A 16,678-nucleotide genomic window follows, 5' to 3' on the forward strand; every position below is an offset into this window, starting at 1 on the left:
GGCCCATTCCTTCCAAAATTAGGAGTGAGTATCCAGCCAGAGCTGTGCAAAACCAATCTCTTAGTTTAAAATAATCCAATTCAAACCATTTCCACCTATTTAGAACTGCATAGAAATAGTGTGTCCATTCTGTGATTTCAAACCTGTGAAAGTGTCATTTGTCATTTGAATCTTACTTTATTTCTGAGAATCTACCTCCACTAAATCATCCGTATCTTTAGAACCGCACGTCCTAGAAGCGAGATTTAACTTTCTATTTCTTATAGTTTTTCCGTAACCGTGATCGACGCACTCGGAAAAAGTGCCGCGAATTGCAATTTGACTCAATTTCTCCACCTGTCAAAAATAGCTGACTTTTGCTTGGAACTGCTGAAATTCGTTTTCAACCTGACAATCCCTCATGAATCACTGATAGTGTTGACCTGAACCAATCTTAAGTAGCTGTCACCTACACTGAATCTCCTTTAGGGAATTAAAATCCTTTTTAGTACATTTTTCACTTCATTGCAAATCACATTTAAAAGTATTTCTGCCTGTTTTAAAGCATACCGGTTGCTCTAAGCTTGCTAGGGGGGAACCGGAATTTGTATTGCAATTTGTTTTCATTCCTGAAAACTGTGTGCTCTCTTTTCCATCTCTTTATATTGCATAGGGGGGGAGTGAATTGTCAAAAGAAAAAGTGATCATATTATCTCTTGTTGAAACCATATCAGTTTATTTCTGTGCTGCATTATTTCCATCATTGCTTTTCCTTGAAACCATAAAAGTATTCTCTGCTACCTTATCCTTTCTATACTAACTCCTCACTGATTGAAAAGAGTGTGCAATTGTAACATTACCCATTGTTGATCAACATTATATTCATAAGTGTGCTATCAAATATTAATTTATTCATAAAAGTGTGATATATATCTATTGTTTAATTTTCCAAACAAATCTTTTAATTTGCAAAACAAACCTACTTCTTGGCTCAGTGAAGTCAGGGGGATTCAAAGAGAGGGGCGTTATACAAGGGTTTATCATCCAGATCTATGAACTTGCCATAACAATATATAAATAAGGGCTTCTCCTTGGGCATCCCAGACTAGGCATTGACTTAGTTGGAGTGCTGAATTGAAGTCACTTAACATTGTCTCCATGACCATCAGTTGGGCTTTAGAGCTGCCAGAAGCACTGAAACTGCTCTCCTGAACATCAGTGAAGACCTGCTCTCCAACCTTGACTCTAACATCCCTTCTGTCCTCATCCAACCCAATTTCTCTTCTGCCTTTGACACGGTCAACCATACCATCCTGCTCAACTGTCTCTGTGACAACCTGGGTATCACTGATCAGGCTCTGGCCTGGCTGACTTTTTTCCTCTCTAATCGACCCTCCCAGGTCCAACTTGGGTCCTTCCTTTCTTCTATATCTCTCTACCTGCAGTGTTCCCTAGGGGTCTAACCTCTCACCCTGGCTTTTCAACCAATACCTGTCAACTCTCGCCCATCACATTGCCTCTCACTGCTCCAATTTCCAGTGCTATGTGGACGACAGTCATTTTCAGTCTTGCCTCGGCCACCTCTTCTCCTTCTCTCATCTCAGACTGTCTGCCTGCTATTCAGGAGTGGTGTGCCGCCAACAATCTCTGCATTAATGCCAGCAAGACAGAGATTCTCCTCATCGGCACACCTTCACCCTTCTTTCCTGTCACTCTCTGGCCAGCCTCCCTTGGCCCTCCTCCTACTCCCACCTGCAGGGCTAAGAACCTCTGCGTCATCTTCGACTCCACGCTCTCCTTTTCTACCGACATCTCTGATGTCTCCAAAATGTCAAACTTCCAACTGCACCTCCTCAGAGGTATTCTGCCTTTCCTTTCCTTCCCCCAGAAGCTCACTGTCTCTCGAGCCCTCGTTCTCTCTAGGTTGGACTGCTGCAACAGCCTCTTTCTAAATCTACCTGCTTCTACTCTCCGCCTTTTGCAACTCATCCAGAACAGGACTGCAAGACTTGTCCTTAGCCTCAAACCTGGGATCGTATCTCTCCAGCTCTGAAATCTCTTTATTGGCTCCCAATGGCGGCAAGGATTAAATTCAAGACCCTTTGCATTGTCCACAGGGCTTTCTGGGGCATGGGTCTAAACTACCTTCAACTCTCCCTCTGTAAATACCTTCACTCTGGAGCTCTTCGCTCCTCCACCTCCATCTCCCTCAGGGTCAGTTGTTTCTCAAAGAAACATGCTGAGGGAAGATTGCTGTCTTCGGCTGGGCTCTCCCTCTGGGACAGCCTCCCTGCCACTCTGAAACTTGAAGAGAGCCATCTCCGGTACAGGAAGCTTCTGCCTTCTCTCTTCCTCTCCCCTGCTGATCTCTTCTGCTTCAGCATCATGCACCTGTTTATCCTCTGATTTCAGGCCCAGGTACTTGCCCACCCTGCCACGCACCCGCACAGCCTACTGGCAACCATTGCACTTGGGTCTGCATCTGTAAGCCTACAGTCCACCCCCCTTTTTTCTGCACTTATCAGACACCCCCTGTCTGTGCATTAAACCTAGCACTTGCCACTTGCTCGCTGCACTAAATGTGTTGCTTTTTGATCCTTTGCTCTGCTTTATCCACTTCTCCCATCCCTCTCCCCTGCACTTGCGTGTTCTCAATGTCAAAATAGTAAAATCGTTGTTTTGTTTTCCCTTGTTCCCCTCCCATGCCTCGTCACGTCTGAAACACTTGTGTATAAGCGTGATACAAATAAAATAGCTTATCATATCATTGCATGCAGCTGTGGGATATCTGACAATTACCACTCTATGGAGAACAGAAAATGTACCTACAGAAAGCGCACTCACAGATGCACAGAGTTCCAAGCACAAGCAAGCCTACTGATGAAATAGTGGGATCCCATGTTAAAAAGGTATGCTTGGTTCACTTGCAAAGAAAACAACTGGAACTGGGATTCAACTGTTAAAAATGTAAGAACAGCCCTGGGTGCCATGCCGACAATAGACATGCTTGGGTGTAAAATGGTAAGTAGAAAATGTGACCATCTGCTGTGGGTAAACCATTTCAAAGGATGTGAGCCGTGCAGCACAGCTGGGTAGTGCCATGCCATGGTGAAACCTTCAGGTTGGTTGGAAGTGTGGCGTCATCTGATTTTCACCTAATGGACACAAGGGCACCGGTAAGAAAAGACGGCGCGGTAAAAGGATGTTGTCGGCTGCACTGGCTTTTGTGCACAAGTAGTGCACAAGAGATGGGAAGAGTGTGAGGAAGAGAGACTGGGGTCAGTGGATGAAACGCCTGCAGGTTGGTAGAGGTTCATAACAGTACAGTCCCATAATGCCTGCATTCCATACAACATGATTGGCTGTGGCCGTTTTCCCCTCCCAGTTGTTGATATAGCATATCATTGCATTAAGAAGAAAGAACCGGTGAGGTATTAAGACTACACTTCTTAATTTCTGCACATCAGCAATTACGCAAGAAATTTAACATATATCTCCTGGGAAAGGTTCAGTAGAACATTTATGTCCCAGAAAGACCTGTTATTAAGTCTCTTCTCTCATATTTAATACTAGAACAGCAACCTTGAGGCAGGTGGAGTGGTAGGGCAGGACATGGGAGTAGTCCCCTTGTTGAAAATGATACCTGTGGAAAATAAAGTACAGATTAATACTATTCCAGGAGGCACCCTTGTCTCCTTGACTTTTAAGATCAGCATGGCATCATACTAAGTAAGAAATGTTGTCTGCAGCCTTCTGCCAGCTGTGGTCATGAATATGGAGAACTTCTACTGTGGCCAGAATCTGCACAAAACAGGTGTTCGGGGCAAAGGCCTCTATGAGCATGCCCAAACGTACATCAGAATTTCAAAGGTGGTACATTTCAATCATGATAGTTAAACAGACAAAAGTGCATGCTATACCTTCGATACCATATATAGTGCTGGCCAAAGTGAAACTAAACTCGCCAGACGCAATATCAGACCAATCACAGGGCAGTACGTCCTAAAATAAAAGCAAGGTTCAAGGAAGTCTGCAAATACAAATATCAGTCTTTACTAAACATAGCGCACACTCCAAAAACACTTAACAACCCACGGCTGCAAAGATAAAGCACTTTATAGACCAACTTCATTTCTGCAGTAGGCAGACTAATTATCTGCGATTGGCAGTGCAGGGGGGAAGTAAAACATTATTAAATAATTAAAAAAAGTAATAAAATATAAAAAAAGTTCAAAACTGTCTTTGGTTAACTAGAATAATAAGGGTCTTAAACAGTCTCAGGAGCCCAAGTTAAGGCCTGTTGGTCAGAGTACCTAGTGGGCCTAAGACTGGCACCTAGTCCACTGGTTCATATAGCTTAGTCGTTGGAGGCCTAATACAAGTTGTCCTGACTGTACTCTGTTACCTCAGCATGTCTTTGGTAAAGGTGCCTTGATGAGCACGTTTTTTTTGTCAAGATTAACGACTCAAAGTGTTAATTAGCAGCACCATAATTGGTTGTTTGAGGTTTATGAATCGGCTCAATATGGCTGTGTCTCTGGGCAACGCCCTTGAATTGTGTGCGTTGAATGTTTTCTGGGGACTGTGAGGCAACAGAAGCATCCGAAATTGGCACTTCTTGACTCTGGAATGTCGGGGGTTCTTCTAAGAACCTCTTCAACTGGAGAATGCTTCTAATCTTCCATCTGAGAATAAAGTCTGCTAAGCCACTTCCAGTTGCACAGTCTCCCTGTGAGTATCTGATGTCCTGAACCTCTGAGTTCATCAGCAGGCAGGTGCCTTGCTTCTCCCAGCAAGTGTCCCCCTGTTGCTCAGGAATTGTGAGCAATTGTCTATGTCTTCTGTCTTCACTCCTATGAATGGAGGCTTTGGAAGCGTACCTCCAACAAGTAGCCAACACAGTGGGCCTTACCCACCTCATTTATATATAAACCTTAACAGATTGATAGTTTCCAAGTCCCCCTCTAAAATACAATGGCGGTGTTTCCCTTGTGGAATGTCCTTTCTCTCTTGCCGTAATCCCAAACGTTCCTTGCTTCTGGTGAACGTGTCCAGTGGCAGACGCTGAGCATGATGGTAGATCTACAATTGTGGGTAGTCATCCTTACTATCCCTGAACACATAAACTGCCTAAGAACTTCCATCCCCCTGAACTACACATGGATCTTATTGCATGTGATAATCATTTGCCCTAATACCCTCCTGCTGGACATGCTCCAAATGCCTGTTAGGGGATTAGTCGAACTGTTTGAAGTCGGCCCAAGTAGTGTGACTATGTCACTTGGTAGAACAAAGGGCCTTCCTGATGTGATTTGGTACTGATATGGCCAGGCCTGGCCATATCAGTACCACCTTTATAATGCCATTTGGGTCTGAAAGGGAAGAAGATATAATGAGAATCTGTTGAGGTTTCCCATGAGAAGGTATCAGGCTATGAGCAGCTTTATTTCCGGAAGGTTGTCATTTGGACCACCTGCCGCTGGTGTGCCTTTTTTCTGCAGAGCAGCAATTTATATGTATTCACTATATGGGTGTCAGTGATTACACAACCCATGTGTCAGAAGCCAGCCTGGCTTTAACCATTGACACCACCTTTTAGCTACATAACCTATCTGCAAAGTGGGTTTGTTAGGCAAATCACACCGCTACAGTGTCCATCTTCACTTTTCCTTCACTTTAAACAACTCAAGAGGCTAAACCTGGCAGACGACATTCTGTCACAATGAGCCACCATAAGTCAAAACTGTGTCAGAGAGTGGAATTTTGGACCAAACCTCAATTTCATTTATTTTTCAACCCAAAAGTTTAATGTTTTCAGCCCACCTCACATTTGCAACTGTAATGCTTTTGGGTTCAGCAGATCAAAAGGTCAGAGGGGAAAACTATGACTGTTATCCGCCTTTTTAGAAATGGCATGTTTGGTATTTTTCCCAAATCTTGAATTACTCAAGGTAAATGGATTGTTGGGGCAACTTTATCTATTAAGGTGTGTGCAATAAAGAGCAGTAAATAATGTGCAACAAGTAGTAATGTGGAAACGTCTCAGAGATCACCCGGATTTCACCTGTGACAAAGCCCCATGTCTCAGGCCAGGGCAGGGGGCATGAGAGACTCCTGGTGCCATTCCCTTACCGTGGCTACTATCTATCGGCCACCTGGTCAAATTTCCTCCTTCCTCTCCGAGTGGGCGGACCTCTCCTCCTCACTCCTGTCCTCAACCACCCAACTCCTCTTTCTTGGAGACTTCAACATCCACCTGGATGCCTCCTGTCCCCCCTCTGGACTCTTTCGCAACCTCTGCGACTCTCTCTCACTCTCTATTCTCCCGTCTGGGCCGACTCATTCTGCAGGGCACACTCTTGATGCCCTGATCTCCTCTGACCTTCCCCTCTCTGTCCCTCTCTCCACTCCTCTCTCTTGGAGTGATCACTTTCTCCTCTCCTCCCACCTCACCCTCCCTACCCCACAGGCAAAGCCACCCCCATCACTGCCACCTTCCTTCTCGGTCATCGGACCCATGAAGCGCGTGTCAGTTGAGGCTTTCGCTGCCACCTTCTTGCCCCCTCCTCCCCCTTCGGCTGACTCCCACCCTGACACAGCCATCTCCACTCTCCACTCCGCTATATCTGATACTCTTGATATCCTTGCCCCTGTCATGAGAATCCGCCTGAAGCCCAAAGCCAAATGTAACTCCTGGTATGACTCGGATCTAGTCACCCTTAAGCGCAAGTGCAGGGTGGCAGAGAGGAAATGGCGTGCTTCATGTTCATCCTCTGACAAACTGGCCTGTCGCCTGCTCCAAAGGCAATACCGGCTCTCCGTTCTCACCAAGAAGAGAGCCCTTATCCAAGCCCGCATCTCTGCGGCATCTAACAATTCGGCCGAACTCTTTAAAATCTGCAAGGAGCTGGCCAACCCTGCTGCAGTCTCTACCTCTCCTGTCCCCTCCCAGGCCCTCTGCACGGCACTGGCCTCTCACTTCATTTCAAAAACTCAGGACATCCTGTCCTCACTCTCCTCCTATAACCTCCCCCCCACTATTCCCTGCCCTTCCTCTGGCTCTTCTGCAGCCACCCCTCCTCTCTCCTTCTCTTCCTTTCCCCTTTTTTCTGCTGACGAGGTTTCAAGACAAGTCCGATCTATGAAAGTCTCATCAAAACAGGTCCACCCCTGTTCCTCCAAAACTATCAAGGACCACATTGACTCCTTGGCTCCTGCCCTTGCTGACTTCTGCAATCACTCCTTCGCCTCTGGAGTCTTCCCATCCCCTCTCAAGCACTCCCTTGTGCACCCCCTTCTTAAGAAACCCTCTTCCGACCCTTCCTGCCCAGCTAACTATCGCCCAATCTCTATCACTCCCTTCCTGGGCAAGCTCCTGGAGAAACTGGCCATCTCCGAGCTTAATCTCCATGCTGAATGTGTTGGTAGTCTTCATGACCATCAGTCTGGCTTCAGAGCTGCCAGAAGCACGGAAACTGCTCTCCTGAACATCCGTGAGGACCTGCTCTCGAACCTTGACTCTAACATTCCATGTGTTCTCATTTTGCTTGATCTGTCTTCTGCCTTTGATACTGTCAACCATACCATCCTGCTCAACCGTCTCCGTGATAACCTCGGTATCACTGGTCAGGCTCTGACGTGGCTGACCTCTTTCCTCTCAAATCGACCCTCCCAGGTCCAACTGGGGTCTTTCCTCTCTGACATCTTCTTCTCTACCTGTGGTGTCCCCCAGGGATCTAACCTCTCTCCCTGGCTGTTCAACCAGTATCTGGCACTTCTCGCCCACCACATCGCCGCTCTCTGCCCCTACTTTCAGTGCTATGCGGATGATACCCGACTCATTTTCAGGCTACCCTCGGCCTCCTCTTCTCCTTCCCTCATCTCTGACTGTCTTTCTGCTATCCAGGAATGGTGTGCCGCCAACGACCTCTGCCTTAATGCCAGTAAGACTGAGATTCTACTCATCGGCACTCCCACTCCCTCCTTCCCTGCTGCTCTCTGGCCGGCCTCTCTGGGCCCTCTTCCTACTCCTACCTGCAAGGCAAAAAACCTTGGGGTCATCTTCGACTCCACACTCTCCTTCTCTCCTCACATATCCGACGTATCTAAGAAGTCACACTACCAGCTACACCTCCTCAGAGGTATCCTTCCTTTCCTCTCCTTCCCCCAGAAGCTCACTGTCTCTAGAGCCCTGGTTCTCTCTAAGCTGGACTACTGTAACAGCCTCTATCTTAATCTGCCCGCCTCTACTCTCCGCCCTTTGCAACTCATCCAGAACAGGACTGCAAGACTTGTCCTTGGCCTCAAGCCCAGGGACCGTATCTCTCCAGGACTGAAATCACTACACTGGCTCCCAGTGACTGCGAGGATCAAGTTCAAAACCCTCTGCATTGTCCACAAGGCCGTCTGGGGCCTTGGGCCAAAATACCTTCAACTCTCTCTTCCTAAATATCTTCCTTCTCGAGCTCTTCGCTCATCCGCCTCCAACTCCCTCAGGGTCAGCCGCTTCTCCAAACAACGAGTTGGGGGCAGATCTCTTTCCACTGCAGGGGCCTCCCTCTGGAACAGCCTTCCTACCTCCCTGAAACTTGAGGAGAACCACCTGCGGTTCCGGAAGCACCTCAAAACCTTCCTCTTTGCCTCCGCTTTCTCTCCCCCTCTCCCCTGCTAATACTACTGAAACTGCACTGAATCTGCAACTGGGCCATTCACCGTTCTCGGCCCAGCCACTCTCCCCTGCACTGCCTCCACGGCAACCCCTGCACTACGGGACTGTGTCTGTATCCATACAGCCCCCCTTCCCAGCACTTGTCTGCACTTACCTCGCACTTGCCACCAGCTGGCCCTTGTTATTTATCCTGTATGCTGTATGCTTATAACCCTGTACTGCACTTTCCCCTCTCCCTTCCCCCATGCACTTTTCCCTTCCCCTCTACCCTTGCACTTGCGCGATCTGAATGACACCTGGCCTAGTAAGATCGTTGTCTGTCTCCCCTTGTTCCTCCCCCCTGCCTCGTCGCGCCTTGAAACACTTGTGTATAGGCGCGTTACAAATGCTTTATCATATCATATCATATCATATCAGGGGAAGCCACCTACAATGCAATTCCTGGATGTGGGTCATGGAGGTTCCCCCAGAGCGCCTCTACCATCCCCAGCTCTCTCAGCCAGAGTAACCCAATGGCCGCTCTTCCTTATTTAAGAGAAATACTTTGTGCGGTCTATGAAGAAGAATAGCGGTCTGCAAACAGGATCACAATCTGGGAGCAAAATATAAGAATTGCACATAGTTGGAGTAAGTGGTCCACGAACTACAACTCAAGACCTCTCGAAAACTATCCACATTTAACCGGGAGCTATCAGAAAGTAGCAAACAGAAGAGGACATTTGTTGGGCGACAGAAATAGCATGGTACGGTGCTGGGAAGCATTGGATGGATGCCAAGATAATAACTACAGACAAAACATCTGTCATGGGCACCACTTTATCAATTATACATATTGATAACTGATAAATAGAATTGTTCCTGTATTCTCAAAAGAGATGGTATTCAGCACACACCAGTATCCACACTTGCACTATGTGGACCATAAACTAGCACACAATACACCAAGAATCACTGCCAAAATAATTCATAATTCATTTCTATTCAGAGAACATTTCATATATACATTGTACAAAATACATCCAGTTAAACAACTACATCATACTGTGTCTTTAGATGTTTTTTTGTTATCTGAGATGCTCATAGATTCCTGAATCAATTGATCTGAAATGCATTGGATACAATTCCCCTATCTCCCTGTCTAGTTGTTTAACTGGATTTATTTTGCACATGTCTTTAAAAACAAAAACACAATGTATATATAACATTTTCTCTGAATAGAAATGCCTTGCTCTGGCAGAGTATATACACTCAAGAGTTACACCCAGTGCCAGGAAGGTAGCTCTTGGTGTATTGTGTGCTGGATGCCACGATAATGCCACCTGATTCCAAGATGGCAGGGGACCCATCTGTGTGTTTGGTCAATGGAGAGACAGCAATCAAAGTGGCATTTAGCTCGGGGCAACCACAAGAGTCCGAGCTAAAAGGGGACGGGCATCTTAATCACTAACAACCTAGGAGCAGTTTGCACCATCATTGTATAGCGGCGAGGGGGGTGGGTCGAACCCAGTTGGTGGGAGACCAGGCTGGGCGTGTACAGCAATACATGTTTCCTTATTTATAAGTTCTTAACCCACTCTGACCTGTCTCCGGCAATCCCTGCTTATCTGAGTTCTGAATCACCCTAAGTGTGATGCTATCGGAAAAGGACTTGATTCGGAGAGACCATATGCTATATGGATTCCTCAAGCCCCGTACGAAGAAGCACAATGTTCTCAGAAGTATGTACCAGAAAAGGAAAGGCAGACAAAGGAGTGCTAGTTTTAGTTGCTGATTGCAATATATACATCTTAGCTTCGCTTCAACCCTAAAACATCAGCAATTTTGTATTGTTTATTTAAAAAGTGGAATCACATTGCAAATTATAAAACATACCTATTCGTAAGCAGCTCCCTTAAAACTAAAAAGAGTCCCTTAAACGAAATATAAAAAAAATATTTTTCAAAGTCCTCATAAAGTACATTTATTTTAACAACAATATATACACAACCCATACTTGTGGGACAGACTGCCATGGCTGTCTCTAGGCCCTTTGTGCTGCAGAGCTTGTCAGGTGCTTTTATTTAATTTATTTTATTTATTTATATTTATATAGCGCGCAAGTAACCCATGGGCATTGAGGCGCTGTTACTTGCAAGAGCTTAGTTACAGGCATAGAGTCATGCAGTGGTACATTATGAATTCGACAAAGCATAGGGCTGACATTTTGGTTGGTACAGTTGGTCATTACAATACAGTTTATGCATTAGGAACATATGAGATGTATTCGACTGGTGCGAGGCATCTTATGTGAATAAGGTGGTGTTCATGGTTTTGCGGAAGGTGCTGAGGGAGGCCTCACCTCGGATTGTGGGAGGTAGGGCTTTCCAGTGAGTGGGTGCGAGATATGGGAAGCTGGATCCGCCCGCTCTGACTTTTTTTACTAATGGCACAGAGAGCATGTTAGTATATCATTTAGATGTTGCAAGTAGGCCATCAGCAGTGTGGATGGAGCCCCAAAGTTCGTTTTAGATGTGATGTGCATGCCATGGGCATCTTGGGATGTTAGCATTGTGGGGGCCCCTTAAGGGAGCCCTAGAAAAGCTGCATATGTCAAAAGTAGCTTAGCATTCAGTACAGGCCCAACTTAGCAGGAGACGCCTGCACAACCACACAACAGTCGCACAGAGCTCGTCTGATTCTCCTTGGGTGCTCACCGTAGCACAATGCAGCCCGTCCCAACAAGTGAAAAGGTCCTCCGGGCAACAGGGTGCTGTGATTATGCAGAGCCCAGGCCTGCAGCCGTGATTTAGAGTGCTGTGCACCTCCTTGCAAAAGGACACCATATCGACAAAGAGGCAGGACCAACCAGGTAATGCAATCCACCAGTGTGAGGGTTGGTCTTTCATCAACTGTCTCCAACGGCGCTCCACTCATGCCGCCTTTAACGTTCTTTGTTTTCCTTTGAAGGCTTTCCAGCAGCGCTCATGTGCTGGTGGATCCTTCACTCTTCTTTTTTTTTGTCTCCCATGAGCATGGGGGTACATACTCCCCCATTTGTCTATTCTCAACCCTTGGCCTGGTCAATTATCTATGTAATGATAAAGGCCACCGGATGCCACCCACTATCCTGAATCTCAGGCACCTCCCTCAGGAACACTGAACCCTCAGGAATCTGCTCTAAAGAAGGAGGAACAGAAAAGGCAATAGGAATCTCACACTGGACCCCTGGTCAATCCTATTTCATTACAGGCCTGATCTCCCTGGTGGAATGACCGAGAGAAGCAGGGTCCTCATCTCAGCTTTCCTCCTAGTTGGGAGGTGCACTGAGTACTATGTCAGGGTCCCTTTCTGCCAGTGTAGAATGGATCAGGTTTCCTCTCCACGTCCAGCGGTGTAGGATCAGGATACAGCTCAGGGAGATCACTTTCAGGTTGGGGATCAGGTTCCCTAGGAGTGAACGCATACCAGTTTCTGATTAATTAATAAAAGTGTGTTTGTAGATGCCAAACTGATCACCCTCTGTATCTTCCCTGGCTTCCAGGTGGCCTTCTGATGGTCTCAAGGTTTCAGTAGTTTAAGTAACTTCCAGGGATTCAACCAACAAAGGGACTTTCACTTCTGGCCTTTGAACACAGTCACTGCTGTCTAGTCATCAGCCCCTTGGGCAATGCCTCTTCTGTTACAGTGGGTACAAACTCAGACTCATCCCGACTGGGAGCAGCTCGTTCCTGATGTTCCTTGGCTGTCTCTCCTCTCACTGACAGTAGACAAGGAGTTCTCCAACTCATGGAACATCATGAACTGTTGTGACTCCCACTTATCCAGTTTATTCCGTCCTCTCTTTCCCAGGCTGCAGAATACTCCATGATCGCTAGGCTGAAGAGCCTGGAACTTGACCTTGGCATTATAGCAGCATTTGTTACCATACGCAATCTTTTCAACAGCAGCCTGGGTGAACTGATGGCCTTGCTCTATTTAGGGCCTCATCATTGAGACATGACCCAATCGCAATACTCTACATCGGCTGAATAGTCTAGGCCAGAAAAACCTTAAGCGTACTAACTCAAAGTTTCTTTCGCTGCTAAGATGTCCGTGCTGGGTGTGGAGTACATCGAATACAGTTGGGAGGAATTGCTGTGGTAGCACCATGCAATTTAATATCCTGCCTCCAACATTGCTTTTCTTGTACAGGACTCCACCTTTCTGTATGAGTTTCTTTCACTCCCTCAGCATTGCAGTCTATTCTGGGTTTCTGGAAACCTCTCTGGGTTCATACTTCCCTATGGTCTTGGAGTTCAGGCACGGAGGTATGCCAGAATCAGCTAGTTGGGACAAACAGATCTCATCTCAGGTAGCTCAGATAACCCCAGGCTGGTGATGTTGCAGTACATGGCTGCCTCAGCTGGTGATCCTAAGTTGTCCACACCCCTAGCTCTGTCTAGCTCCTGCTGTGCTGACTCGCAGCCTGGCAGATAGCTCTGGTGCCTCCAGAAGACAACTCCTTCCACAAGGTGGATCCAACTGTACCAACTGTCTGAGAATGAGGCCTGTGAGAGGGCATTGGTGTTAGTTCGCTCTGGTGAATATTGTACGTTAACATTGTATGTGGACACTCTGGTAGCATTTGGCTTCTCTGACTTCAACACGTACGTCAGGGGGTTACTGTCTGTCCTCACCGTAAAAGTGGCACCACAGAGGTAATCCTGGAACTTCTCTGTAACACTGCACTTTAAAGGAAGGAATGTCAACTTGTGGATTCGGTAGTTCTTTTCCGCTGTGTGCTGTCCTCGACTAGCGAAAGCAACTGGTATCATCTCACTGTTGGGCTCCCGGTAAAGGGCAGCTCCCAATCTTCCCAGATTCAAATCCACATACAATATATAAAGCAATTGAGGATCCACGTAGTGCTGTGGTGACGATCTGCATGAGCTCCTCAAAGGCGTGCTGGCATTGGTCAGGGCACCTCCCACCATAGGGCTCCTGTGGATGGTACAAATGATCTGCAAGGCTTGTGGTAGTCCTTTCTCCTCCTAGTAGGTGGGTACCCTCCATTGAGGTCCACAAGGGAACCAGCAATATTGGCATATCCCGCAATGAACCTCCAGTAGTAGTTGCAGAATCCCGGGAAACTCTGCTTCTCCAGGGTCTGAGGTTGTGGCCAGATGCTGGATCCACGGCAATGCCATCCGTGAAGATAGTGTTTCTGATGTGCTTGATGCTCATCCAGCAAAACTAGCACTAACAACACTGTCTTTTCCATAAGGTGTTGGAAAGTCTCTGTCACACTGTAAATACCCTAAGGCATCCTGCAAATATAGAATCAGAGAGGGCAGAGTAAAGCTGCCTTTTCAGGGTACACCAGATGCATCTGGATTCTGTAATGGCCACTCATTAAGTACAGAACCGAAAACCACACATTCCCTGTCAGGCATTCCAATGGTCTGTTATAGTGCTGGTGCTAAGCTGCTGATAGTCAATGCACATCTGGATATCACCCTTCTTCTAGGTTATGACTCCTGGATGATCTCTGGCTGCAGATGATTTTCCAGGTGGTGGCATCCATTCTCCACATGTCCTGGGCTAGACATTGCAATCACTTCCTGAAGGGTGTCCGTCAGTCAGATAGGTGCAGTGTTTCACTCCTTAGGCCTTGCTGACGTCCATGGGGCTGGTGGAGAAAATCTCAGCTCACAGCATGAGTTGTTCCCGTAGATGGTCCTTGTCCCTTCCTGAGATTGGTGTGTCTGCAAATTCCAAGGATCAGTACTGTCATGGATGGGCTGCTGGCAACAATCGCTGGGGATAGAGAAGCAGTCAGGTGGAACTGTGCTGTGAAGGTGCATCCTTCTAAGAAGATGATCCTATTAGCCAAATTAATAACCAGTACCTTCATGGTCTTCAGGTCCGTGGCATCCATTGTCACCAGGGTCTGCGGTACCAATGTGGAAGGTCGCAGGCCCCCATAAAACAGATTAAGTAAAATACGCAAATGAGGTAAATATTGATGATATGTTGAAATTGGGGATGAATGGGATCATGACAAAAGAAAACAAGGTAAAAAAATGTGTTCCATGATTTGCCATAACATCACCCTTCATGCGCTTGGTGTTTATTATTTTTCTTTAAAGCTCAGCTGGCTCTCGTTTAAGGTATCCAGTTTGTACTGCCAGCAGACAATGCTGTTTGCTGCTGTATCACTGAAAATGCTGACTCTGGACATTCGGATAATCCAAGGTCACTGGGACAAGGCCATCAACTCAATGCCAATGGATCCTGCAGGTATGAACTGGTCTGAACAAAGGATTGTTCATCTGCAACGTAAATGGTAATAGGGATGGAGGACTATGACCCTCTACTGAGGAGGACGTCCCCAAATCAACATCATTAACACCACCATATTTTACCTGGAACTGGCTAGTCAGGTGATACCTGGTGGACATGAACATAAATGAGAGACTAATCCCTACAGACAAATAGAATGATTGTTCTAGAAAAAATGGAAATAGTAGACCACAAAGCCTTTTAAATTCCTTTTGACATTGTGTGGTCAAGTGTATGGAGTGCACAAAAGGAGCTCATCTGCCGTGCAAGGCAGGTTAGTTGGGTCTCAAATGGGTTAATGCTAGGATACTGTATGTCTTGCAAAAGGTATGTTAGAACCATGTATGCAGCATTCACCCAATGAGTATCTTGGCATTAGCTTAGACAGGGAAATAGGTAAGAAGAAATAAAAAAGGTGCATTTTAAACGACCGCCTCAAAGAGAGATGATTATTTTTTATTTATTTTTTATTTGTAGAGCTTACCTTCACCAGCAAGGGCATCATGGTGCAAACTGGGAGGAGGAACTAGAAGAGATAGGTCTTCAGTGCACGATGGAAAAGGAGGTGATCCTGCGTAGCACACAAGGTCAGAGGAAGAGAATTCCAGAGCCAGGCAGCCGCCGCCTTAAAGGATCTGAATACGAAGTGAGGAGGCTGAGCGGAGAAGGCGAGATGGAACACAGAGAGATAATTTAGCTTGTAGATACTATGGACAAGTGCCATAGAATGCCCAGTGCAAATGCTTAAAGTCTTAAACTCCACCCGCTTCACCACGGGAAGCCAGTGTAATGGGGCAAGAATAGGAGAAGCGGATGCCCGAAAAGTTGCCCAGAGCAGAAAGTGAAGAGATTTTCACAGCTGGGCTGCAGCTACCAAGAAAGATCAACCACACATGCAGGCAGCTTTAAACCATGGAACAGAGCCGAGGCAAGCATTTGGGGAGCAGGGGGCACAAGCAGGGATATATGGATGGAATTTAGCCTGTACATTTTCAGCGCTAGTGCCATAGAAGACACAATGTACCAGGCAGAGGGCCTTGATCTGGATACTTTCATTTAAGGGTAGCCAATGTAAATGGCACAATACGGGAAAGATATGTGCCCATCTGGGCATGGAAGTAGCTACCACAGAATTCTTCAGAATCTGAAGCGACCATATCAGATAGGCAGGTTGCGCAAGAAATAAGGCGTTACAATAGTCTAAGGAAGACATAACTAATGAAGACACCACAGGTGCCCGAAGCTGTGAAGGAAGAAGGGGAAGAACCTTGGACGTAACCCTTCTGACATACCACGCCAATCTGAGATTCTGCGAACAGGGGCACAGATATCTTTACCCCTAGGTCCTTCACTAACGAGACAGGGAAAGGAAAAGGGGCCAAGGAGGGCGGCCAGAATAGGGGGGTACAGATAGTAGTGGCAGCGGGAGGGCCCACCACAAGTGCTTTTGTTTTTCGCTGTTTAAATTAAGCCAGTTGTTGAAAATCCATACTCCTGCGGCATCCAGGCAGGCCCTAAATGTGGTCGCAGTCTCAGGAAGAGAAATATCTAAACAGACCAAAATGTGGGTATCATTTGCATAAAACTAACACCGGAAGCCGTGAGAGAAGATGAGTTTATTCAGTGGATAGATATAAATGTTAAACAGCACCAGGGAGATGTTAGTCCCTTGAGAGACCCCACACAAAAGGCGTAGGCGTAGAAAGGAAGGAGGGAGAGAAAGAGATTGGG

This window comes from Ambystoma mexicanum, chromosome 2p (assembly GCF_040938575.1).
Source record: "Ambystoma mexicanum isolate Mex_15411 chromosome 2p, UKY_AmexF1_1, whole genome shotgun sequence".
Classification (NCBI taxonomy): domain Eukaryota; kingdom Metazoa; phylum Chordata; class Amphibia; order Caudata; family Ambystomatidae; genus Ambystoma; species Ambystoma mexicanum.